At 39.9% G+C, this 27,417-nt stretch overlaps 1 protein-coding gene and 1 long non-coding RNA gene across 3 annotated transcripts in view; one reads left to right on the top strand and one right to left on the bottom strand.

Annotated features, from left to right (window-relative positions):
• The window catches only part of PDE4D (phosphodiesterase 4D), a 1,594,380-nt gene extending 1,569,586 nt beyond the window's left edge, over positions 1-24,794 (bottom strand). The window contains exons 1-2 of the mRNA XM_078365479.1: positions 24,655-24,794; positions 24,064-24,145 (exon numbers count right to left, since the gene is read on the bottom strand). The gene's annotated coding sequence lies outside the window, so the exon portion shown is untranslated. The remainder of the gene's footprint in view (positions 1-24,063; positions 24,146-24,654) is intronic.
• LOC100407995 (uncharacterized) overlaps positions 1-27,417 on the top strand; it is a 56,985-nt gene that overhangs the window by 8,056 nt on the left and 21,512 nt on the right. The window lies entirely within an intron of this gene.

Below are 27,417 nucleotides of genomic sequence, written 5' to 3'. Positions count from 1 at the left end.
TTTTCACATTCATATATGAAGCTCTACACCATACTTTCTACTGACTATGCAGGATTTCACAGAAGGTGTTTATCATAATTTACTGCCAGTTCTCTATTGATAAACATTGAAGTTACTTCTCATTTTCTCCATGAATATGCTTTTGCAAACATACTACATAAATGTATTTTTACATTTGTATAGTTGTCTCCTTAGGCTAAGTCCTAGACTGAGAATTTCTGGGCAAAATGATTATACATTTTACGTTTCTGTATGTATCAGTCACCAACCCTCCAAAAGGTAGTATCAGGTAGTTGTATGAGCACGCCCATTTCCTCAGACTCACAGGCACACCAAGTTTAACCAACCATTCACATATCTGCCAAAATGATGTGAGGAAATGACAGCACTGTTATCTTTATAATAACAATGCTAATTAGAGGGGTTAGGCGTTAGGGATCTTTTCTTATGTACTGGCCGCTTGCAATCCTTTCCTCCCTCCCTCCCTCCATCCCGCCTCCCTCCCTCCCTCCCTCCCTCCCTCCCTCCCTCCATCCCGCCTCCCTCCCTCCCTCCCTCCCTCCCTCTCTTCCTTCCTTCCTTCCTTCCTTCCTTCCTTCCTTCCTTCCTTCCTTCCTTCCTTCCTTCCTTCCTTCCTTCCTTCCTTCCTGCTTTTGGCAGGATCTTGCTCTGTTGCCCAGGCTGGAGTGCAGTGGCATGAACACAGCTTACTGCAGCCTCGACCTCTCAGTCTCAAGTGATCCTCCCACCTCAACCTCCTGAGAAGCTGGGACCACAGGTACATGCCACCATTCCTGGCTAATTTTTTATATTTTTTGTAGAGACAGGGTCTCACTCTGTTGCCCAGGCTGGTGTCAAACCCCTGGCCTCATGTGATCCTCCCACCTTGGCCTCCTAAAGTATTGAGATTACAGGTATGATACATGGGGCATGCTAGCCACTTGTAATTCTTTCAGAAATCAATAAGCCCTATCCTCTTTCTACTTTTCTATTAAAGTCTGACTCCAAAATTAATTGCAAGTGCTTTCTCCCACCCCATGCGGTTTTCTCATTGTCTGGGCTCTGCAAAGCTGATGTGCTGGTATATCAGACTTTGATCTATTGCCAAGAAAACGTTGGCAACATATTGCCAGGGCAATTAGTCAAGTTCCTTAAAATATGTTCCAAAAAGGAAAACAGGTTAAGTATAAAGAATAGAAAGCCATAAACTTCTCCTCAGTTGTCTGCTTCAGAAATAGGTCATCCTCTGACTATCAGCAATTTTTTATCTTAAAGAAACAATGATCCATTCAAACTTAAATCTTGTTCTTCTGCACAGAAAGTTTGGATAAAAGAGAGAAGGCAAGAACAGTTTGGAGGAACATCCCCAGAACCAGTGGCTAGAAAGGAGAAACACACACACACACACACACACACACTCTTCCATGCCCCAGACAGAGGTAGAGCACAAAGATTGTTTGGGCTGAGACTCAGCTTAGAGATGTCTTTGCTTAGAGGAAAATGAGGCCCACAGATTGAAAGTAACTTGTCTAAAATCAGCCAGCAAACAGCAGTCCACTGTCTCCCTGGGAAGAGCTCATTCCACTAGAGGATTCTGGCCAAAGGTGAAGCAGAGCCCACATTGAGTCCCCAGAGCTTAAAACATTGACTATCTCTCCCAAAATGCCAGAATTGTGTTAAAAAGGCATTATAACAAGAATATCCTCATCCCAGGCCCGGAATTTTTGCAAATGGGGCCTGGACCACATGGATGGCCAGCATCTTAGCTGCTAAGGTTGGACAGGAATCTGACTGGCTGTGGGCGAGGGCTTAGGGACAAAGTTAGCCTGCCCTCTTGTTCCTGTACTCAAGAAAGAATATGATCAAATCCAAACAACACTGGGCTGGTATCCAGCTCTTACGGTATCTAGCTTTTTCTTTACATTATCACTTGCATAATCAGCTTGGTTTTTTTCAATCTTTTCTGTTCAAATTTAGCCAATTCCATGCTCTGAGCTAAAGAAAACCAAGCCTGGCCATGTAGTAGTTGTATCCTCCCATAAGGGCTTCTGCCTTAACCCAGCAGAGACTAAAATGTGACCAAAATCTCTGACTGTAAAACTGTACAAGGGCCACCCTATCCCATCTCACCTGCAGAAAAAAGCAGGGATGAGTGCCCACACGCATTCTACCTAGGCGACCAGCTGCCCATTGCCACTAGCTCCGTCTCTATAAAACCCTGCATTGTAGAGCTCTTACCAAACCCAAACAAAGGTTCTGTTTCCCCCAAGGCAGATCCTTGATGAAGCCTAGAAAAGTGACTTCCTCCATCTTTTCTCAATTCAAAGCATTTTTGTGAACTCTTCAGATATCCACATGAGCCAAACAGAATAAATAGCTCACACTGAGACGTAAAAAGCAACTGGATAAGTGTATTTAGGAGACTGGCTTAGAACATAACAGTGGTGATTAGTTTGTGCCAGGAAATGTGCATGCGTGATGCCGTTTAATCTCACAACTACTTTCTAAGGTGCTTCTTTTTACCCACTCTTTCTATGTAAGGAAACAGAGGAAACAATAAGGAACAGCTTATTTCTGTAGACTCAGTTGATTCCTCAGTTCAGAATTTCATGAACTTTCATTGAGACTTCAGCAGTTCTTCCAAAAGACCGAGAGAAAAGTCTATCTTGAATGTTAATCTGTCATGAAAGTTGATTCCTGGCTGCTTGACAGACTGACTCCCCTCATCTTTCTCCTTGGGGGCGGTGGAGTGGGGGACGGCTTAAAAAAAAAAAGCAGTTTCATGCTGATGCCTCTCTTTGGAAATGGATGTTTTCCACAAGAGAAAATTCTTTCCAAAACTTGGTGCTTATTTTAGGAGAGCTGTGTGGATTCCCAGCCATCTTCACACAGAAAGTCCTATACCTCAGAATCAAGAATAAACTCTTCAAGTAAATCTCAGCAACCCTATTGGTCATTAAAGACTCCAAAAATAAACAACAAAGAGCCAGACAGGGAGAGTTACGCTGCTGGCCCAGAGCATTTGTGAATACATGAATTTGCAGCAGACATTTGCAAATCCTTATAGTATATTTCTCTCCTCTCCTTCAGTTTTCCTGTCAGCCCTCATGGTTCCAGGGGTTTTTATTTGCTCATCAAGGTTGGACCACATTGAATTGCTTTTGTTTCTTACACATTCACTCAATTTTAATTAGCAAATTTGCTTCTTTTCTTTTTTCCTCCAAAAATGATCAAAAAGAAACTAAAACTCAGGCTGGGCATGGTAGCACATGCTCTAATCCCAGCACTTTGGGAGGCTGAAACAGGAAGATAACTTGAGCCCAGTAGTTCAAGATCAGCCCAGGCAACACAGTGAGACCCCATCACTACAAAAATCAAACAAATTAGCTGGGTGTGGTGGCCATACCTGTGGTCCCAGATACTGGAGAGGCTGAGGAGGGAGGATCACTTGAGCCCAGGAGGTCAAGGCTGCAGGAAGCCATGATTGTGCCACTGCACCCTAGCCTTGGTGACACAGACCCTGTCTCAAACAAAAAATAAAAGAAGAAGAAGAAGGAACAACCTGAATTTCTTCATCCCTAGAATGGAAGAAATATCTACTTGAAAATATTTACGATTTATTTACAATACATCTTATGCAATACTACATTAGAGAAAATAACTAATTCCATATATTGTCCAAAATGAAATCTGACTCAGTGCTAAATATCTATAAGGAACTCAATAAATATATGTGAAGTAAGTTATATTCATCAGGATGATAATAATAACATGCATTTAGAAGGAACTTTGCTTTTTTCAAAACACTTTCACTCATGTCATTTTGAATAACTCTCAAAATTCCATGGAGGTCTAAGCGGGGACTTTGTGAACACATACATGAAGTTTATATCCTGGCTTTGTCACTTAGCTGCATGACCTCAGGCAGCTTACTGAAATAATCTGAGCCTCAGCTTTCTCAACCATAAACTGTGAATGACAATTGTTCCTTCCTTGCAGAGTTGATAAGAGACTTAAAGATAACATGTGCCAAAGACACAGCAAGAATCTGACCTACGGTAGGCATTTGGAAATGGAAATTATTGCTATGATTATAAGGCAGGACTGATACAATTAATTCCTCTAACAGTTGAGGCAACTGAGGCTGAAATAGATTAAATGACTCAACCAGTCACCACAGCCGCTGCAATACCAGAGCTACAGGTCTTCAGTCTGCCAAAGAAGAGAATGCTTTGTGCTTTTCCAAAACTCAACATGCAAAGGTAGAATTATTGCCAAACAGCAGTGTCGATCTCTAAATCTCTAAAACAGCTGACCCACGGTTTTGGAGGGAGCTCATCCCTCCGGGGTGGTAATAAAAGTGTTTGGGGGATCTTTTGTAGCCTCTAGCACATGACAGCCAGAAATTTTTTGTCTGTATTTTTTTCAGTTCTAGATTTAATAATTTTAATTTTTTCAGTTCTATAACGTAGTTGATATGTCTTATTGTCTTGGAATTTTTTTATCATGTTACTATATTTGGCATTATAGACCATAATTTTATACCTGCCTCCTAAGGTTAGGAAATTTTTAGAACCTTACAACAAGGGTAAAATTTACTGGTGCTCTCTGCAGTAAGCCTAAAGGAGCTTTTGTGAAATCACTGAACTAAGCTACTGAAGTTGAGCATCACTCACACATCCATATCTTTTCGATGATGTGGATAGAATATCTGGAGTCAACATAGCCATGCTAGTATCAATATTAACCCTAGCGAATAAAAATGTAAGAGAAACAAAGTGAGGGAATCCACGATGCTCCTTTCCCCACTAACTTAGCAGAAACAAGACAAAACCCAGACAGGGTATTCTACCTGCTACAAGAACACCAACATTGTCAGTATTTACTTGATACTCTGTCCTGTGTGCTGTTTAGCCAACAACTGTTCCAAGCTATTAGAAAGTTCTTCCTTGATTTCTCTATTCTTGGCTATTTGCTTTGTCTTGCTTTGGTCCCCTTGCTTTTTTATGTCTACATTCCTTTCATATTCCCTGTATTTATATTTACTCCTTCTTATCCCTCTGTCCTTTATTACATGAAAGTGTTTTTAGAAGAATCAAGAATCTGTGGAAATGTAAGGTTGTTGTATCATGATTACTTGTATGTTTATTATTCATGCCAAGACATTATTAAATGCCTTTTACATGCTCACTATTATATCTACAACTTGTGCCTCCTACTTTTATCTTATCTTGTCTTCTACAGTTTTATCAGAATACAGCACATAAATATTAATAATAGAAGCAGAATTGAAGATCATTCTGTTAACTTTTTTTTTTAATCTGGAAGTATCCAGTGAGCCAGGCAACATTTGTTAAACACCATCTGCAAACACAATCAGGGTACCAAAATTACAGAGGAAATTCCAAAGATGTGAAAGATGTGTTTCTTGACCTTTGTAAGCTTCAAACCCAGTCAGAATGATAAGTCACATGATAAGCAACTGAAGGGGACAGCTGTAAGATGTGCTTATAACTAGAGTTCAAACCGAGAACCAATTTGAGTCAGCCAGCTAGAGTTGATCATGTAACTTTTTTCTGAAAGTGAATTTTAAAAGGAAAGATGATAAGTCAAAGGGAATAAGGGCGTCCTAGCTGACCCATCAATGTTATTAAATCCATTTCAAAGCCTTCTGCAGTCTCTCAGGGACTATTCCATTCTCTGATGACTCTCCCATTTATGTTTCGAATGTATTATCTCAAGCTCCCTTGGAACTTAAAAAAGCTCTAATATGTCTTTATGCATTTTTTTTTTGCTTCCATGATCTTGCATATAGCTTTTGTATAAGTACAGCAGCCTGCTTCTCTAGCTGTTTCAATTTTTTTTTTTAGGTCTTTTTAGGTATATATTTTTAGCATGACATGTGAAAGGCAACATTTTTTAAAAAGCAATTCTGTAACATCTGCTGTTTGAGGTAGTATAGTACAGCAGCTCTTAAGACTATTTCATCCCTCTCCAGTGCACTGTATTATCGTCCCTCAGGCAGTTTCGTTCTTCCTACAAAAAAAGATCAGGTAACAAAACAGCCTCCACTACACTGAAATGGGGAAACCAAAGCAAAACCATTTAAGCACAGTCTGAACTTCAGAAAGAGCCAGGTTGAAGTTGATTGACTTCAGTAAGCACCAAGCTTAAGTTGCAATCATTTCCACCATCTTTTCCAACAGTCTGCATCTTCTTTTTAAAATTTATTTGACATTTAAATTGATGTAGTGTGGCCTTTACTTGAAAATTAAAATTTATTATGGTTAGAAAAAAGGGGGGGTATTCTTTTAAATGAGAAGCCAGTTTCCCAATTCCAGAAGAGTTTCTGTTTAATTGATTTCTTCATGCCACATGGGGTTTAAAGCCAGGTTGCAAATGGGAGAGCTCCCCTAAACTTATCCTCCCCCCCAAAAAAGCATAAAATGCCTCATCTGTCTGCATGTAGGTGATATTCATTTTGTTTCAAAATAAAGGATACAGTGTCAAAATAAAATATCTAAATAGAATTGACATAAATCTTGTATTTGTGCAAAGGTGTGCTTGATCAATTATTCCTGAAAGCTAGCATTTCTTGAGAAGGGGGTTTTGGATAACTCCCTAGAGGGAGAAGAAGAGAGGAAGCACTACAAGATTGCATAGAAAGAGTAGAAAAGGTCAAGTTTTTCACATTTCCAAAGGTTAATGAAGACAAGAGCCACTGTTAGAACATATATTACTCATTATTCTCCACACTCATCAGGACTCTCTCCCTGCCATTTTGGCACATTTGGGAATCTTGTACAGTTTGCTTGCTTGTTTCCAATCAGGCAAACTTAATAAAGTCCTATTTTCACCATATGACTCTGAGTTTTAAACAAATAGCATTGGGATAAAGCCTTTGTCTCACTGGTTATCCTTTTCTCTACCCAGCTCTGTCTTCTGGATGAAGAATAAAGAGCTCTCAGACCCAGAAAGCATACCAACATACGTTTTTCTCCACTGGGAGACACTGAGTTGAGCACTCTATAATATAGCCATGGGTACTTGCACACTGCAAGCCAGTGTTATTTGCCTGGTTCGTTTTATCATAGGTTTGATTTAGCAGGCAAATTTACAAGGCTCAGTGCTGATGGATATACTCTGGGGCTACTTCAAAGCCAGACCTTAGGTTTATGGAAATAAAATAAGCATAGTAATTCAATTACAAATACCTACTTTACATTCTAATGTACACAGAAGAAATGTTCAACCTATAAATCCTGGGTTTGCTTTCTGACTCAGTTAGAGGATCTCCTAATTTGGTCCTTAGCTCCTTCCTTAGGATGCCATTTTAATTCAGTCTGCATTCACACATATATAAATTGAGATCCACCATCTTATCTAATACATGTATCTCTTTGCCAACTGGCAGGCTTTAGGAGAGATTAGAAGTTATGCTGCCTGTCTCTAGCCCCGTCAGGAAGCAGCTGAAGAGCCCACACAGCCAACACAATTTGCATCTTCTTCATCAAAGCTTTCAAAGTACAGATGCCAGCCTGTTGGAACCAGGGTAGATTAGAACATTCCTCTCCTTTTCATACTGTCTGAGATCCAGATGGCAAGCTCTGAAAGGTAGCTATACAGAGACAGGCAAACAGGCAGTCTGCATCATTGGAGTGTCCGCTTAAGTAGGGTATATAGGAAATGACACAGTTCCTGTTCTGGAAGACCTGGAACATGTATTCACTTACATGTGTACACACCAACTTGCACATGTATGCACAAACATGCAAACATGAGTGCACATGTGTACACATGTGAATACATTATCATGAATATCTGTGTATGCACACATGCACATGTGTTCCCGATATAATGGGAAAAAAAATAAAGTTTCTCTTTGGGAAATCACAAAAAGAACAAAATTTTTTTAATTAATGCAAAAGTCCTACTGAGGCTCTGAGGTTTGGAAGAAAGTATTCCATGACTGCTCCCTCTACCTTACAAAATTTAAAACCAGGATAAAGGAACAACGGAAAAGGTGGTAAACATTTGAAAAACTGAATAGCAAAAATGATATTCCCAGAAGAGGAGAAAAAGGGCAAATACTGTCAAAGAAAAGCAGACAGAATTTATTTATTTATTTATTTATTTATTTATTTATTTATTTATTTATTTTATCAGAGGAAGAACAAAAAGGAATGGAAAGCAAGAGAGGCCAGAGTTGCAAAGGAGGCTGAGTATGAAGGTTTAAGATGAAATGATACTGTGAGAAGCGAAGGGGCCTATAATTGAATTAATGTGAAATTACTGAGACTGCATTTTAACTTTCAGCCAAAATGAGTAATGAGAAATATTTAAATGTAGAACTAAGAAACATGGATAGGACTCCCCTCATAGTTCAAGTCGGAAAAAATATGGTTTCAATATTTTCTCTGATTACAAAAATATATAGTCATTTAAACAATTTGAAAAATATGAAAAGAAAACATAAAAAGGTAAAGAATACATCTATAGTCTCATTACCAAAAGATAACCTTGTTAGCAGATGTTCTTCTGTTCACACATAAACGAATTGTGATTATGCTATACATGCCATGATTATTTTCACATCATGTCTTGTCATAAACAGTTTTTCATAATAGTAAGTGATTTTTTTATTTTTATTTTTTTAGATAAAGTCTTACTCTGTCACCCAGGCTGGAGTGCAGTGGCACAATCTTGGCTCACTGCAACCTCCACCTCCCAGCTGTTCTCCTGCTGGAGCCTCCCTGAGTAGCTGGGACTACAGGCACCTGCCGCCATGCCCAGCTAATTTTTATATTCTTAGGAGAGACAGGGTTTTGCCATGTTTGTCAGGCTGGTCTCGAACTCCTGACCTCAGGTAATCCATCCACCTCAGGTTTTCAAAGTGCTGGGATTACAGATGTGAGCCATTGCGCCCAGCCTAAGTGATCTTTTAAAACTCATTCTTAGACACTTTGATTCCTAGTTTTTATATTATGAACAAAAATGCTATAAATATCTTTATACATAATTTCTAATTATTTCCTTTTTCTAATTGCTTTCTTAGGAAATATTCTTGAAGGATAAATTTGGCATCTGGTGCAAAAAGTACAAAATCTTTTTAGAAAATTTATACCAATTTATACTTCCACTGACAATATAGGAAGTTTTGTTTCACCACATCCTAGACAACAGTGAGCATTTTCTTTATTTAAAAAAAAATCTTCTGCTAGATTGATAGGGGTACAAAATACAATATCAAGACACCACTCCAAATAGACTTCAGTACTTTTGGTGCACAGTTAACCTCAGAATATGCACAGAAGTTCTTCGACTTTTTGGAGTCATGAACTCCTTTGAAAATCACATGAAAATTTATGAGCTTCTTCCTATAAAAATATTCATATACAGCAAAATAGACCCCTTGGAGCTCATCCTGGAACAACCTCAGACTGACTTCTAAACATCTGACCTAAGTGGAATTTCTGGAACATGAGCTCATTTTAAGCCAGGACTCCAATAACTAGTTCATGCACATAGAACCTGTATGGTTTCGTAGGAAAGGATTCAGCTTCAGCCATAAGGCTTGGTTTTCGGTTCTGGCTCTACATCTAAACATGCTCAGGTCCTTGTCATATACTGGGCCTGTAGGATCCTTCCATCTATAAAACCCCAAAGCTCTAAGATAATGTCATCCTTTGCTGGCATGTTGTAGACACCTACTGGGTGGACAATATGTGGTTATTTTCTGCACCCAGGCTGGGTTCTTTGATGTTCAGGAACAGCCAAAACCTTCTTTGACTCTAGTTGATTCCTATTCCGGGAATATAAATAAATGTCAATACAGTTGATTACACACATCTCCTGTCTTCAGTAATCAACTGGGAATTCCTTGGGAGCAAAAGTTGTGTCTAGATCAACTTTGCCTAACTTACTCACATGCACCAGTAAACATCTGCTAAAATGAACCAAAACAAAAGAGGACTTTATTTAGAGTTTTGTTAGAAACAGAAGAGCATAGAGTATCTTCCCAAGTCAAACAAAAGGAGTTCCGTTTCACTTGGATGGACTATAATTCTAGAAAAATTTAAACATGCATATGCATTGACTAACAAACATGTTTAGAGTTGATTCTCATTATTTGTGGCAGTTATGTTCTATAAAGTCACTGAGAACACTGAATTAGCAAATACCGAACCATTGCTCTCCGGGGAAATGCAAGATCAGGTTTCTGCAAGTCCTGGTCACAATATTCTCATCAACTAATCAATACATAATCTTGGGTTTTGTGTATTTCTATTTAAAGATACCTTATTTAATACATATTGTCAATTCCTTAACACTAAACACACTGCCAGCAGCTCATTCTAATCTGTTACAGGTCTGAATGAAGTTTATCTAACATGTAGATTTCTTTTTTCTTTTTCTTTCTTTCTTTCTTTCTTTTTTTTTTTTTTTTTTTTTTTTTTGAGACAGAGTCTCACTCTGTCACCCAGGCTGGAGTGCAATGGCATGATCTCAGCTCACTGCAACCTCTGCCTCCCGGGTTCAAGCTATTCTCATGCCTCAGCCTCCGGAGTAGCTGGGATTACAGGTGCATGCCACCAGGCCCAGCTGATTTTTATATTTTTAGTAGAGATGGGTTTATGTTGGCCAGGCTGGTCTTGAACTCCTGACCTCAAGTGATCCATCCGCCTTGGCCTCCCAAAGTGCTGGGATTACAGGCGTGAGCCACGGCATCTGGCTAGATTTCTTCTTATTAGAGCCTTCTTGTGCTTAGGAGCACTGGAGAGCACTTTAGCACTATGCTTGGAAGCCACTTCACATGGCAAAATCACCAGCAAAAAGCACAATAATTCAAAAACATAGCATTAAATGTACCATGGAAAGGATACTCGCTTACAGCATGAGGGCCCGAACACAATGGCTGAGCATCCCTTGTTTACCCTCATGTGGGAATGCGCATGTGGCACAGCTTAAATTTTTCACTGCTTCACACTCATCCACAAATGGCTGCAAAAGGGCCACAAGGATTGCTTTTGGGATTGCAGATACATTTTAGCAAGTAGGTGGAATTGCCAGCATATAATCTGTGGATAATGAAGATTGGCTGTACATTGATTTTTCTCACCATTCAACCATTATTAGATCATTTCTTGCACCAGAGTTCCCCCTCCAGATGCTAAGACTCCTAGGATTTTTTCTCTCCTTTCATCTTTCTTTCCCTTCACCCACCTCTGACTTCACCTTCGGCTTCTTGGCTACACTTCTGGCCTTGCATGCCCACAGCTTCTGCCTTTTTCTCCAGCAGTTGTGCCTGGTCTTTTCTTGTAGTCTTCTTTCATACTCTGTCCTGCACCACCCCTTTCCTTTTTTTGTACTCAGTCTCTTAGAAGGCCTCACTCTTTAGAGATACTTCTTTTAACATGAGGTTGCATTTATTAACATGTATGGTGAATACTTGGCCCAGTGAGCTTCCCTAGTCCGAGATGGAACCTTTGGGTATGGAAGATGATGAAAGGGAATGAATGGGGTCAGGGATGGTGCCAGTGGGACCAGTATAAGGGCTGAGGAACCAACTCATAGGTGAAGAAGGGAAGAAGAGAAACATCACAGCTAGTTCTAGCACCACAGATCCCATCAGGAGTCAACTCTGAGGAAAGATCAAGAGAGACTAGACCTTGAGCTAAGGGGAAGACAAAGTATAGTGAAGGTCCAGGTAATAAATGGCTCTACAGGAGCTCAGGGAATCAAAAAAGAGCTGAGTAAGAGAACACTCTGGCCTCCGACGTGCAATAATTCTCAGCAGCCCATCAGAGGAAGAGAACACAGGAAGAACCACTTCCAGCTGAAAGACAGGGCAGAAGGCCAAAGAAACAGCATTCTGCAAAAGCTTCTCTGTCCTTGGTTTCCATCTCAAGGTTTCTTTCTATACCTACTATCCCTACCTTAGAACACTACAACGCCTACTTCTTGCTTTTAACCTAACTCAAACTTATCCTCTATGTCTGGGGAGACTATAGAGAGGATGGTGTTTATCTTACATCTTAAAGAATGAGGGCAATTTTGAGAGGCAAGAAATGGCAAGAAAAACATTTCTAGCTAAAAGAACAGCTAGAAAGGACACGGTGCTAATGGAGATTTGCAGTTAGTCCCCATGGCCGGAGCATAGGCTGCAGGAAAGGAAACAGGAGGTGATACAGCTGGAAAGGCAAGGGCACAGAGGGCCTTATATCTTAGTGAGACTGAACTGTTCCCACAGACAACGGCTGTCTATGAATGTGTGAATGATGATGGCATGATTTTGTTTTAGGAGGATACGTTCTGGCAAAAGAATAAAGGGTGGATTGGAGAGACAAGAAATGGGAGATAAGTGGTAAGACAGCTACTGTGAAAACTCAGACAAGTGATGCTGTGTTGGGTTCCAGCACTAACAGCAGAGATGGGGAGAGGCAGACACCTGTGATGGAGGCACAATCATCCTGGGTGACAGCCTTTCACAGGCTTGAAATTCCTCCTGCCATGGTAGTGTTTTTTGTTGTTGGTTTCGTTTTTGTTTTGAGATAGAGTCTTGCTCTGTCACCCAGGCTGGAGTGGAGTGCAGTGACAAGATCTCACTGCAACCTCCACCTTGATGGTTCAAACAATTCTCCTGCCTCAGCTCCCCAAGTAGCTGGGATTACAGGTGCCTGCCACCACACCCAATAATTTTTGTATTTTTAGTAGAGATGGGGTTTTGCCATTGTTGGCCAGACTAGTCTCGAACTCTTGACCTCAAGTGATCCACCTGCCTTGGCCTCCCAAAGTATGGGATTACAGGCAGGACCCACCATGTCCAGAACTGCCATGGTGTTTTAAATACTGCTGAGCTTGTTGTTAGACACTCAATAAATGCTTGTTAAATTAAGAATACAGAATTTATACATGCTGTTGACTCACATGTTCACCAAATATACCTGTCTTGGTAAACTAAAAATTAAAGTAAGTTATTTTAAATTATTTATTTCATAAGAACCATTCTCCTACCAGAATATTATATGCCAATACATTATATTATTCTATGAACAAACTTAGCAAGTAATAACATACTATAGAAATTAATAATAATAATAATGGCTGCCATATATGAACATGATACTAACTCATTTTCCACTTCTTTTATTCTTAAAACAGTATTTTAAGGTAGAAATTATGGACTCTGTGTTACGGATAAGGAAACTAATGCTTAGAAAGTTGGAGTTGTTTTTCCAAGGATATATAACTAGTAAGAAACAGAGCTACTATTCCAGCCCAGGATTGTGTTAATCTAAAATCTACATTCATAATTGTCACATTATACTATAGTTCATTTTAGTATAGAAAAAACTATTTTAAAATATCAAATATTTTAAATATCAAAATTTTATTTATTTATTTATTTTTTTTTGAGGAGTCTCACTCTGTCTCCAGGCTGGAGTGCAGTGGTGCAACCTCGGCTCACTGCAACCTCTGCCTCCAGGGATCAAGTGATTCTCCTGCCTCAACCTCCCAAATAGCTGGGACTACAGGTGCACACCACCACGCCCAGCTAATTTTGGTGTTTTTAGTAGAGATGGGGTTTCATCATGTTGGCCAGGATGGTCTCAATCTCTTGACCTCGTGATCCACCCACCTTAACCTCCCAAAGTGCTGGAATTACAGGCAAGCCATTGCACCTGGCCCAATTTTAAAATATTTTAAAAGTAAAAGCACTAAGTTCATATTTCAAGCACTATATTAATGCTAAAAAGAATTTAATATTGTAGCCGAAATACTTTTTAGGTGAAAATATAAGTCATAAGTCAAATGCACAAGTATAGACCCAATATGCTCAGTAGCAAGGTGTCACATTTAGTTGTTTTGCTGAAAACTGATACCCAAAACTGAGAATATTCAGTGAAACACAGCTAACCGATATCTATGTAAGAATAAAAGTGTAAATGATCTGGAAAACACATACAAGGCAGGATCTCTTGAATGACTTCACCAATTAGAAAGATATAAAATAATACTACATAACATTCTTAAAGAATGAACTACTTCAAGTCTGTGGAAATCAATTTCAAGCAAGATATATGTGTACATGCTTTTTGCATTATTTTTAACATACTTTTACACAGTTCTTTTAACCTAGGTTTACATAAATCAATCTCTCTCTCTCCCTCTCTCTCTCTCTCTCTCTCTCTCTCTCTCTCTCTCTCTCTCTCTCTCTCCAAGAGTTAGAAAAATACTTCCTAGAATTGTTTTGATAATCCTGGACCAACCTTTAGTCTATATATAAAACGAAGATCTCTATGTTGAATCATCAAATACTTGATTCCTTTGATCATCTGCATTCAATGTGCAGATTTAAAAATACTTTATACTAAATATCGGTAAACTTTAAATGTCATTTAGAAATAGAAGTATGGGTTTGTGGATGCATTTTTATTCATCCTTTGAGTTAAAGATTTCTACCTACCTAGGCAAGATTTAGAAGTCATTGGATGGCAATGGAAGCAAAAACATAACGAAACATCTTCAAATGCTGAAAGGAAAAGGAAATTCAACCTAGAATTCTAATAGTAAGTGAAAATGTATTTCGGAAACAAAGCTAAAATAAAGACATTTTCAGAAAAATAAAAGCTGAGCGATTCCTCAGCAGCTTTCATGTACTCACGGAAGCATTAAAGGTACTCTTCAGTCAGAGAGAAATGATCGCAGCTGGGAGACTGAGATACAGAAGAAATGAGGAGTCAAAAAGGGGGCTCACTATGTGCGTATATCTAAATAAATATTGAATATCTTCGATAATGATGTCCTGTGGGGGTTAAATATTGATGCCAAATGAAAACATATAAACAAGAGTGTATATGTTGTGAGTGGTAGAAGTCAATATGGCAGGAAAAGTGTATAATAATAATACATTTTTAAATCTCAAGACAAAGCAAAAAAGATAAAAAAAGGGGGAACAGAAAAGATGAGACAGATGGAGAGCAAGTAATAATGATAGACTTAAACACAAATATAATTACAAAAATCATAAACATAAAGTATTTTATTCAAAAGACAAAATTTGCCAGGCTGTATTAAACAAAACTATATGTTCCTTACAAGAGACATTTCTTAAACATAAGGCTATAGGATGATTGAAGGTGAAAGAATAGAAAGAGGTCACTATGCAGACACTACCCCAATATAAAACTAAAGTAGCCATGTTCACATCATACAAAGTAGGTTTTAGGACAAAACATTAACAGATAAAGAGGAATATAAAGAGGAAATCCATGGCTGAATTTGCTAGGAAGATATAATAATTCTAAAAGTATATGCTCCTAATAACATAGGCCTAAAATATTTAAAGCAAAAATGAATAGAATTACAAAAACTGATAATGCCACAAATCATAAGATATTTTAACACACCTCTCTTGTAACAGATTAAGAAGCAGGAAAATAATCAGCAGTTATGGAGAAAATGGGAACAACATGACTTTAAAACATCAACATATATAGAACACAGTCTTAGTAATGACAGAATTCATATTTTCTAGAGTGACCAGAGTGGAATTAAATGAGATAACAAAAACAACAGACAACTGGAAAATCCCCATATATTTAGAAATTAATTAATATATTTATGAAGAACATAGAGCTCAAAGAAGAAATCACGACAGATATTGAAAAGCATTTTGAACTGAATAAAAGTGACAATCCTACAGTAGAAAATTTGTGCAATATTTCAATCTAGCCTTTGAGGAAGATGTATAGTCTTAAATGTAAATATTAAATGAAAAGAAAGTCTAAAAATCAATTATCTTAAATATATCTCAATAAATTATACAATTATGATTATATAAGAAAAGCAAATTAAATCCAAAGAAAAAGAAGAAATAAAATGATAATATAAGAATAGAAATGAATGAAAATTTTAATAACATACAATAAAGAATATCAATAAAAAGCCAACAGATGGTTCTTTGAAATGACTAAAAAACTGATAAACCCCTAGTGAGATTGACTGATCCAGGAGGAAATAATGAAAGGCATAAATGTGCAATATCTGAAAAGATAAAGGGACATTACTGAAGATCCTTCAGATATATTAAAATTATATGATGAGTAACCTTAAACTAACAAATTTGAAAGTTTACATGAAATGGACAATTCATTTAAATGTTAAATTCTGCCAAACAGATAAGGAAGAATTAACAATAATCTTAAATAAACTCTACAGAGAACAGAAAAATAGGAACCACTCCCAACTTGTATTATGAGTTCAGCATATTCTTTATACCAGCCCAACAGAGTTATTAAAGAAAAATAAAGTCAGGCTAGAACTCCCTCATGTGACAAATGCAAAATAAAAGGTTGACCACCTGAATCCAGTAATGAAACATGGCATAACTAAATTCAGTTTAGTTACTAAAAGTTTAGTGACTAATACCTTGGTTTAACATTCAAAGTATCAATTTAATGAAGCTAACCGGCTTAACAAGATGAGGGAGAAATTTCTGTTATCTCAATCGATTCAGAAATACCATTTGGTAATTTTTTTTTTTTTCTTTGAGACAGAGTTTTGATCCTGTTACCCAGGCTAGAGTGCAATGGCACAATCTCGGCTCACGGCAACCTCTGCCTCCTGGGTTCAGGCAATTCTCCTGCCTCAGCCTCCTGAGTGGCTGGGATTACAGGCACGCACCACTGTGCCCAGCTAATTTTTTGTATTTTTTAGTAGAGATGGGGTTTCACCATGTTGACCAGGATGGTCTCGATCTCTTGACCTCGTGATCCACCTGCCTCGGCCTCCCAAAGTGCTGGGATTACAGGCGTGAGCCACTGCGCCTGGCCCCATTTGGTAAAACTTAACATCTGACAAGCAAACTCTTAGCAAACTAGAAACAGAAGAAAACTCTTTAAATTTAATAAAGGTATTTACAAAAAAAAAATTAACACCACAAAAAAAATCACTCAATATCGAAATGCTATAAACTTTTCTTCTGAAATCAGGAATGAAAAAAAGGTGCTTGCCATCACCATTTGTATTTGACACTGGAAATCTCAACCAAAGCAATAAAGCAAGGGGAGAAAAAACAAGAAAAGGCATAGGATTGGAAAATAATAAGAAAAATAGAAATATTCTTAGACAATGTGATTGAGTTATTGAAAAGAATCTACAGCTGAAGTGATTCCATTAACTGCAAAGTTTAGCAAGTTTGCTGGATAGAAAAGTCAACTGTATTTCTGACACTTGCAACAGAGTGAAAATGACAAGACAATAAAATTTGCAACAGCATCAAAAATATCAAATACATAGAAACACATCTAACAAAAGATGTATATGACCACTACAGTGAACTATTGTTCTTTGTGCCAGTACCACATTTAACTATTGTACTTTATAGTAAGCATTGATATCAGATAGTTTTAAGTCTTTTCTATTCCTTCTTTTTTTTTAGGGTTATATTGGCTCTTCTTGGCTACTTGCATTTCCATATAAATTTTGGAATAAGATTGTGAGTCTCCATTATAAGATAAAGCCTGTTGGCACTTTTATTAAAATATCATTGATTTTATGGGAGAACTGATATCATTAAAATATATAGTCTTTCTATCCATGCATAATTTAATCCCTCATTAATTTACATCCTTATTTTCTTTCAAACATGTTTTCTAAATTTTTAATACATAGTGTTATAAATTTGGATTTCTTCTGGATAATTAAAAAGAATAGTTATTAGGAAAGAGCATAAAGGGAAGGAGAGATTACATGTTTTCAGATAATGTATTAGTTCTTGATCTGAGGTTTCTTTCCTGTTCTGTTTTTTTTTTAAGTCAAGATGAGAGGGGGCAATAACTCAAAATGAAACTGAGATGGCACAATCCGTCATGAATGATATGTATGATATGTGGATAGTGTGTGAGAATTCAAGAGGCACCCACTGGATGATCTTCTAGATCAGGGTTTTTTAAACTGCAGGTTATATCTTTAGTGAGCTACAAACCAGGCTCATCTTCAATAAAAAAGAAGAAGATACAAATCATGAAAGTACATTGTATGCAGTAGGTTGAACATTATTTCATAACACTTTTGTTTAAGCTATACAAATATAGATTCACATAAATATATATATATAGACTGTGATGTGAAATCTATTTCTTATTGATTAGTCAAAAATATTTGAAAAATTATGCTCTCGAAATCGCCAACAGAATTCTAAGTGTAATCACATTATAATATCTAGTACCTACCATTACCAGCTATTTCACAGCTATACCATTTTTGCTTTTGCTCTGTTTAAGCCTGTTTTGTGAATATTAAGATTGTGATGGAATAGAAATGAACAAAAGTTAATGGTGAAAGATTAATAATCAATGTATCAATTTAATAAGGAACTATAGGTTTTGAGTGAGTTAATTTGAGAAGAATATTAGAAAAACAATGTAATGAAGGTTACCAGGGCTCAGTGTCTTTGAAAGCAGATGTTCAAGAACTACTGGACTTTAGCTCAGGAAGGGCGTTAGAGGCAACATACATTCCCTTTCAGAAGGAGGCAGCAGGAGCTGCAGAGGCAATGAGTGGACAAAGATAAAGGACAGCTGTCTGGAGGATGCCTGTCTGTGTCTGGCTCTCCATCTCTACCCTCAAGAACCACCTTAGCAATGCCCTCTCCCATCTCTCTGGTTCAGGATCACCATTTCCCATATGATGTCTCCAGCCAACCTTACCCAAAATTTAGGCAAAAGAGAATAGGGTATTGAGAGGTAAGAATAGCCACTTTACCCTGAGTCACTCCACCCAGAAAGAACTCCTGTAGGCCAAACATCTCCATATGTCACAACAATATGAAAAAGATTCAAATTATAGCAAAAATGTTACTAACGATAATGAGAATTAATATTTATTATCTATTTTATGACAGATATTGTTCCTAGCATTTTACATGGATTAACTCATTTAATTTTTGCAATAACACTGAGGTAGGTAATGCAATTGATGGCAGTGGTGGCTCATCTGGAGAGGCTACTGAGAAGATGCTGGCTGCAAAGGGTGAGGCGCAGCCAGGGCTGCAAGCTGTAGGGAGCTGGGAACAGGCACAAGCCCCACCCCTTTCCAAGTTCAAGGGGTGGATCCCTGCCCTCCTGGGCACAGCTGCAGCTACTCCACTGTGGACCCAGGCATTCCTGTACTCTCAGGGACCTTGGAAGTCCCCCTGCCCCCAAAGGCTCGAAAATACCTGCTCCCACTGCCTGGCCTCTCCCTGCTTCTGGCACCCACTCCAATTTCAGAGCAAACTTAAGGCCAATCCCGGGCACTGTCACAACCCAGCTGGGTATGCCCATGCTCGGGGTAGCACTGACACACCAGCGCCCTGTTGCCTCAGCCCCCTCCAGACTCAGTGCACCAAGAAGCATGGGAGGGGGACCAAGGTGGAGCTGAGAGTAGCTCAGCATGGGCCTGTAGGCAGCCCTTGACATGAACGGCTTGGGTGCCAGGGACAATAGGTTGATGGTAGCAGGAAGCAGAGGGCAGGTCCTGGTGAAGGCCCACCAGGCCTGAAGCCTGGGGGCCAAGCTGCTAGTTCCACAGACTCATGTGAGAATTTATGCTGCTTTCTCTGGGCCTGCCCATGGCTGCCCATAGACCAATTAGCACTCACTTTCTCTTCTCTGAAGCCCATAAAACCCCCTGGACTCAGCGAGACTGGGCAGAGGTTGGGACAACCAGCCTGCAGAGAGGAGCTACCCACTGTGGGTCTCCTCTCTCCTGAGAGCTGCACACTTGACAGAACAACCTGCCTGTGGAGAGGAGCTACCCACTTCAGGTCTCCTGGGAGCTGTACTACTGCTCAATAAAGCTCCTCTCTGCCTTGCTCACCCTCCAGTTATCCCTGTACCTCATTCTTCCTGGACATAGGACAAGAACTTGGGACCTGCTGAATGGTGGGACTGAAAGAGCTGTAACACAAACAGGGCTGAAACACACCCCTGCTTGCCATGTTGCAGGCAAGAAGCGGGAGAGAAAAGAAAAGGAGAGAGGAACTGCAACCCTTCAGTGAGCCCAGACCTAGGATCTCCCAAGCCAGGAATGGAACACCCTCTTTGGAGCTCTGCGGTTCCTGGTGTCTCCAAGCTTCCAGGCACCACCACATTCCCCCGTGCCAGCAGTGGAAGTCACTTGTAGTGCACCTGGCCCAGCCACAGCCTCACAGGGAGCTGGCACCTGTGCCAGCAACTGGAGCTTCCTGCCCTGCTGCAGCTGCATACCTGGCTGTGCACAGTGGGCCGCTCCCTCGTTCAGGTACCCCTTGCCTTTTTGCACCTGGCTCGCCCTTGGCTGGCATAAGATCCGGGCTGGTGGCACAAGCCCAGCACAGCCTGCCAGACTGAATGGGTTGAACCAGCCCAGTGGGCTTGAGCAAAACTTGGGCAAAGGCACCAGTGACCAGAAAGGTTTCCGGCTGGCAAAGCAACACCCCAAGAATCCTGTGATATTTTCCCCATTTTGTAGGTGAAGCAAATGAGGCACAGAATTTTTAAGCAACCAGAACAGTGTTGCAGCTAAAAATTGTGGGGAATATAGAAAGAAAACAACTAGGAATGGGCTATGAAGCAACCAGGAAAGAAGAAGATACTGAATTGTCAGCTTGACAAAATGGAACTCTATACATTTTCCATAGAACTACAAGAGTTCACACACACACTCAAGGTAAATAGATGCCTGAACTCCCACGGCCTTTACCTGATCACTTTTGTGTGGTATTTGTGGAAATGCCTGATGTTATTTTTTTTCCCCCTCAAGAAAGATATTATCTTTGAGGCTTCCAAACTAGTCCTCATAATGTTGAAAGTTACTAGGGACTCATCAGGACATTAACGCACAACCCAAGAAACTTTATCATCAGGTGACTAAAATTCACCCTGCTTGAGACATATTAGTCCCCTGCCTTATTTTGGGAAATACAGCAAAATGGCTGGTAGACACATGGTATTTTGTAGATCAAGAAGATAAACTATTTAATCCCTGGATCCGTAGTCACTGGGGAGAAAACATCATCAAAACCCCAAAGCCAAGTGAGATGCCCATTCCACAAACAGGGCTAATGTCAAACACTGATCATTAGATGGTGGTTTCTCCACAAAGCTGTTGAAGGAGCTTAAAAAGTTGCTCAAAGTGAGAGGAGAAACAAGAAAGAGACAGAGGGCTAGCTATTACTAACATGTAAAGCACTTATTTAAAAGAGGGAGACCTTTCAGCCTGACATTTGGACATTGCTTATGTGATTACAACAGTCGTATCAAAGCCCTGACCTAAATTGAGTAATTTAAAAAGAATCCAGTTTCTACTTCCACCCTTTTCCAAATGCCAGTTGAGATCTCATTTCTCAGACCCTTTTCATCCATAGGAAATCCTGAGAACTTTACAAAAAAATTAAGAACAAAAAGGTCAGAAAGTTAAAACACAGTATGCAGTCTCTCTCCTTCCTAAAATGGCCATTTGTTCAAAATTCATTATAATGAAAGAGTTAAAATTCTGCACGGTTTAAGAACAACCAGTTGACCTTTAAATGTGCTGGTTTGAATCCAATCACCTTTCAACAAGCATGAAATCTGGCACAAGGCGTACTAACGCACACCAATTATTTTCATAGTGTACATGACTGATCTCACAGCGTCCTGTTTGGAAAAAAAGAATAGTGTTCATTTTCCAAAAGTCAGACTTGGAGGCTGAGTGTCTCTGTTAGTGGGTGGGATTTTCCTTTGGTAACTGTCTCCAAAAGTTCCTCTGGAGGAGGCTTTTCCTTGAAAAAGCCCAGCATAATACCTTAAAGAAAATAACTTTTTCATTTTGTTTAAATTCTGTTAAATGAAATAGTTTCCTCCAACTTTCAGTATGTCAAAAGCAAAAATAGCTGGGAAATAATTAATTACTATCCCTAGTTAAGAACTTTGCAAGCCATATATTTAGGAGAGAAAAAAAATCCACTGCCAGTGAAAGGGTGAAATACTGAATCCCACTTGGAGTAAGTGGATTAAAATCCAGAAACTCAAAACCAATCATTAAGAGACTTTCTACTCCCTAAAATGATTCTTTTTTTTTTAAAGTAATTCCCATGAGATTCTTCTAAATGGTGAGATCCTCTGATGTCTTCAAAATATAATTCAAATTACAACGTTCCTTCACAGGATTTTTAAGAACACACTGCATGGCTGTTTTGGTGCAACATACAGAGAGATAGGTGCCCTGATTGGGGGACTACACCCTGCAGCTAGATAGCCTCTGGTCAATTGCAAGACTGTGTCCCTTCTCACCTCCTTTCTTCTCTACCTCCATGGTTCCTGCTGTACCCCAACCCAACCCATTTCCATCACAGTGGAATGCTCTCCCCTGTCAACCAGTAACATGGACTACTGTCCCACACCTGCACCATATTCAAGCCAGAGTCACATTTTCCTTTGTTGAATCCTTTGCCTGAGGAGTGAGACTTCTGAGAGTCCCCAAATCCTCCTCTCAGCTCCTCACTCCAGTGGGAGACTTCTACTGGCCATGCCCATGTTTGTCAGCCCCTCCCTGCCACAATATTTGATTTTCCTCCTCATTCACTCTCTTTAGCTTGTGAGTCCAGAAGAGAGAAAGATCAGGGGCTCATGGGTTGTGGCCTCCAGCCAGCACTCAGATCTTCACCCACCTAGCCACTTCTGCTTTGGCACTGAGGAGGGAGGGGCTTGATTCAGGAAAAGAAGGCACTGCTGTGGTTGGGTACTATTCACAGACCATGTTAGAAAGCCCCCTGGCCTGGGGCCCTGGCCCAGAAGGCCCCCTTGGAGATTCCCGTCAGGACAGTCTGGTTATGTACATAGTCCTGAAGATTCCTCCAAAATAAAAGGGTTCCTCCCAGAGCCCTGGCAAAGCAAGGCCATTCCACAGACATGCCAGGAAAGACAGGTAGCCAGAGTCTCTGTGGACCTCCCTCACTGCCCCTCTCCTAATCTGACTCATTCCTAAGCAGATCTCCGTCACCAGCTTCTTCTAAGTAGCATTAAATTATGATCCTTTTTTCTTACTCCAGAACTGATCAGATGCCAAGGTCTAGACACTTGTAATTAACACCAGCTCACAACTGATTTTCCTACCCTCTTTGACCTCACCAAGATTTTATGAGCAGGAGAAATAAATGTCACTTTGCTACCATCCTCTACTCAACCTCCAACAGAAAAACTCACATCACCTAAGTACAAAGCATAAAATACTGCTGGCCTACCCTTGCTTAGAGATTCTCCTTGCATATAGTAAATGTCTCCCCAAGCGATATCATCTTAAAACCTGAGACACAAAAAAGGACCCAAAGTCCTATATGCCTGAAGAATTGCATAGCAATATATTTAGTTAACATTTTCTATTTTATTAATCAGGGTATACAATTCAGTTCTTAATGAGATCTGTTCAGGCTTCCCAGCCTCTCCTTTCTGTCATCATCCTATATACCACCAGAAAAGCAGTATGGTATTGGGAAAAAGAGATCTAAAGGCAGAAGACTAGGGCTTCACTCTCAGCTGTGTTAACTGAGTGACTTGGCGAAGTCACTGAAATTCACTGAAACCACAGCTTTTCCTTCTGTAAAATGGAGATAACAATGTCAGCCTCACAGGTGCTATGAAGGAAGCAAATGAAATAATGAAAGTAAACATCCTTTTAAATTATAAACAGAGGATAAGGGAGAGGGGAAGGGGAAGCGGAGAAGAAGAAAGAAAACAATCTTTCCTCCCTCACACCTTCACACTAGGTGAAATAAAATGTTCAGACAGAGAAACCTAAAGAGAATCCAAATAAAATATTCTTAGGAATTGTCAAAGGGAGAAGCCACTGAAATCTCCAAATCTGGCCAAGAGCTCAGCCTGAGCATCATGTTTTGAATCCCTGAGTCCATGGAACCCTGCACTAAAGCTTTGGAACTCTGACCTGCAGAAAAAACCAGAATACTTTTCTCAGCTCATTCCCTGTAGTTTAAAAACAAGAGCAACTAAAGGGCAAGCTTGGGAAGCAAGGGGACACAAACCCCTCAGGACATTCACTTACTTTATCCCCATGGCAAATCAACTTCAGGAGAACATTTCAGCTTTGCATGTTCTGCTTGGTCCCACTCAAATGGGAAGTTCTGCTGGAGGCCGGAAATAGAAAACGGGAAGTCAACAGAACTGATTTTCCTAACTGCCCGAACACAAATCCGTTATGGATAAGATTTAGAGTAAAATGTAAACCTCTTTTTAAGAAAGAAGGTCACATGCTGACTGTGTACAGAAAACATCCTACTCCAGGGAAGAAAGAAAGAAAGGAAAAATGCATCAGCTTCCTTCCTTAGTAAAGGAGGATCGACAGAGCTGGACTGACAGTGATGTAAAGGTTACAAAGGGTGCGCCCATCAGAACCACACTGCCACTAAAAATAATGAAGTGTCCCACTTCAATGCAGACACTATTCTCCAAGCTAATTCCTCTAAAGGTGCTTTTCTTCAAGGGAGCAGACTTAAGTGACTCCCCTCTCAACTTTCTCATTACCATTAAGACTATTTTCTTAGAGTCCCACCTTCAACGCTTTCAAGTTGAAACTCTAAGCTCCACCCCTCCCCCATCCCCGCTGCATACAGATCTCTTAGTTTCTATCACATACCATCATATCCTCCTTATTTGCATCAGTCAAATTCTGCTCATTCCTCTATCGCAGCTCCTCTGACATTTGACAGGCCTCACCAATTCCTCAGCCATTTCTGGTCTGAATCCTCAGCTCCCCATGCCTGCTGTCTGCTCTCTGTTATAAACATACCAGAGGAATCTTTCCAGTGTGCTGCTTCCCCTTTCCCTGGGTCTGCCACAGCTCCCTACTACCTGCTGATCACATCTGAGTTGCCTCAGTGTTATAGGAGAAAGTGCACTAGCCTGGACACCAGATCGATCAGGTAAGACTCTAGCTTAGGGAAGCTGTATCACATCATACAGTGGCTGTGTGGATTGAGGAAAATTAAGAAACTTCTCTGCACTTCAGTTTTCTCATTCCCAGAATGAAGATAATAACACCTACCTATACAGTTACTAAGGATTGAATAGGATAATATGCACAAAGTGATCCTAGTGAGTTTTGGTGAGAAGAATGAAAGCTTATGAGGTGCTTACCACATTCCAGGTTCTGTTCTGAGTGCTGTACCTGTGTTTACAAGGTATCATTATTATTATTCACCTTATTTTGCAGAAGAAAAACTTGAGGCAAGAGAGAGTAAGTAAAGTCACATACAAATCCGTAGAAGAGCTAGCCTTTGAACAGCCCGACTCCAGTGCCTGCATGTGTAACTCCATGCTCTGCTGCCTCCCATTTCCCCTTCCCTCCAGCTTTCACTGGCTAACACAGCCCACAGGCCCACCCAAGTCCTTCTCATCCTCCCAACCTTTCCTCCACATTCCAACTTCCCATGATGGATGTTATGCTGCATTTTCTCTCCAATCTCACCTGACGTCTTGAAGGGAGCAGTTCAGTTACAGCATTCTCTCTATACTCAACTCTACCATCTCTCTACTCTTTATCTTGCCCTCACATACACATAAGCTTGTCATTGTTCTTCAGTTCTTTGGATAATCTATTCCTAGAAACTACATCTAAAAAATCGACCACATCCCCAGATTCCATTATGTCCAAAAAGAAATATGTTCTTTCCATCAACACCCCAGCTGCCATCACCAAGCCAACTCACCTGACTTCCATTCACTTATCTAACGAACATTTACCAAGCATCTGCCATGTTCATTCTGTCAATGAGAATGACGTGGGACTTGCTCCTCTATGAGCTCACAGTCTAATAAGGAGATCAGTGTTAACATAGAAAATGTAAATAGGTTGTGACGAGTACTAAATGCATGTGGCTGATGGCATCATCACCTCTGGCTCTTCTCACCTGCATTACCCACGTCATGTCATGTGCCAAAGCGGTCACACTGACCCTTACTCTTCATCTTGGTGCCAGCTGTGATTTGCTTGCACCCTACTTTGTTCCTGAACTATTGCAGCCCCACACAACTTATCTTACTGCCTGATTCACCTGCCCTTCAAAACCAGCCCCCCTCCTGATGCCCAATAACCTGATGTCACCCTCATATTTAAAACCCATAAATGCGGATGAACCAAATGCAAAGCCCCGAGCTTGGCCAGGCAACGTTGCCTGAAAACTTGACTTTCAATCCTTACGTTGCTCTATTCCCCCCACATACACACACTTCATGCACCACAGCTAAAAGAGACTTCCTGCAATTCTCTAAAAATGACTCACATTTCTATTTCCTGTTTTTCCCTTTACCCACCCTGGCCTCTCTCCCTCTGCCTTCATTTTTTAATTAAACTCTGGAACTCAGGTGCTCCTGCTCCAAGGTTTAGGTCAAAAGTTACCTCCTCCATGAAGCTTTCTCTCATTCTCCCACAATGTGTGGAAGCTCCGTTCTCTGATTTGCTTTGGTTGTGCATTTGTACATCCCACCTTGCACTACAGTCATTTGTATATTCATCTTACGGTTTCTGTGCTTTAGGACACGTACATTGTCTTAATCATCTTTGTTCAATACAGTGCCTATCAGAGTCTGTCAAGTAAAATATGTGCTCAATAAATAATAGATGCATTTTTTCTTTCTTTTTTTTTTTTTTGTATGTGATACGGTGAGGAAAATATCTCTTGAGAATCAACAAGCAGAAATCCAAGTTTTTTTTTCATTACACAAATAATCTGTGTTGATTAATTTTATGTGTCAACTTGGTTGGGCTTAGGGATGCCCAGATAGCCGGAAAAACATTATTTTTGGATGTGTCTGTCAGGGCGTTTCTGGAGGAAATTAGCATGTCAATCACTAGACTAAATAAAGAAACTCTGCCCTCACAAATGTGAGCCAGCATCATCCAATTTATTGGGAGTTCAGGTACAACAAAGAGGCAGAATAAGGCAAACTCTTTCCTTGAACTGGGCATCCATCTTCTCCTGCTCTGACATTGGACTTCCTGTTCTTCAGATTCTGGGACTCGCACCAGTTCCTTCCTACACCCCTAGTTTCTCAGGCCTTCGGCATCAGACTGGGAGTTATGCCATTGGCTCCCTTTGTTCTCAGACCTTTGGACTCAGACTGAATTATACCACTGACTTTCCTGGTTGTCCAGCTTTAAGATGATATATTGTGAGACTTTTCAGCCTCCATAATTGCATGAGTCAATTTCAATAATAAATCTCTTCTTATATATCTATATATTTCCTATTGGTTTTGTTTCTCTACAGAATCCTGGTAGATTATCTAATTGTTTATCCAATAAGTCTTTTCCTCCCTAGACAATGTGTTAGGCACAAGGGACACAAAAATAAAAACACAGACACCTGCACTCAATAAACTTACATTCAGTATCAGAGAG

Source organism: Callithrix jacchus, chromosome 2, assembly GCF_049354715.1.
Source record: "Callithrix jacchus isolate 240 chromosome 2, calJac240_pri, whole genome shotgun sequence".
In the NCBI taxonomy this organism is placed as follows: domain Eukaryota; kingdom Metazoa; phylum Chordata; class Mammalia; order Primates; family Cebidae; genus Callithrix; species Callithrix jacchus.
This window is presented reverse-complemented; position numbering and strand designations above follow the sequence as displayed.